Source organism: Palaemon carinicauda, chromosome 32 (assembly GCF_036898095.1).
Source record: "Palaemon carinicauda isolate YSFRI2023 chromosome 32, ASM3689809v2, whole genome shotgun sequence".
Taxonomy (NCBI): domain Eukaryota; kingdom Metazoa; phylum Arthropoda; class Malacostraca; order Decapoda; family Palaemonidae; genus Palaemon; species Palaemon carinicauda.
This window is the reverse complement of record NC_090756.1, coordinates 72,056,705-72,057,343: the sequence shown is the minus strand read 5'-3', so window position 1 is coordinate 72,057,343 and position 639 is coordinate 72,056,705.

The following is a 639-nucleotide window of genomic DNA, read 5'->3' as shown; positions in this document are numbered from 1 at the left end:
CAATAATAATGATAATTATATAACTTGCTCTTATCTGAGTAAAATAATTTTTCTAGTTTTCACTGGATATAATTATAGCCAAACTAGTATGTGTTACTCCTGGTTTGATGGTGGGATCCCGGTCACATCCCTATGTTTGTAAGCTGAGTGCACTTTTTTTTTTAAAGGTCGCTCATGAATGGAAGAGGTAAGGGACAGTGACAATGCCCTAGCAAGCAGGACAATGCCCTAGAGACTGACCATATATACATATGATCAGCGCCCAAGCCTCCTCTCCACCCAAGCTAGGACCAAGGAGGACCAGGCAGTGGCAGCTGATAGCAGATAGACCTATAGGCTCTGCCAAACCCCCCAACCTTAGCTAACAAGGATGGTCAAGTTGCAGACACCAATGGCACTAACAAGTCTGAGCGGGACTCGAACCCCCAACAGGCAAACACCAGTAAGAGACGTTACCAATCAGGCAACAACAACCTTGCAGCTGAACAACAGAGTGTGTGTGTATGTGTCGCTATAATGTGTGTGTGTGTTTGTGTGGGTGTGAAAAAAAAAATTGACTGATTGATTGATTGACTTGAGGTATTCTGGCATCCAGACATCTAAGGTCCTTGATGCCGAGAGATTATCTGTTAATAATTG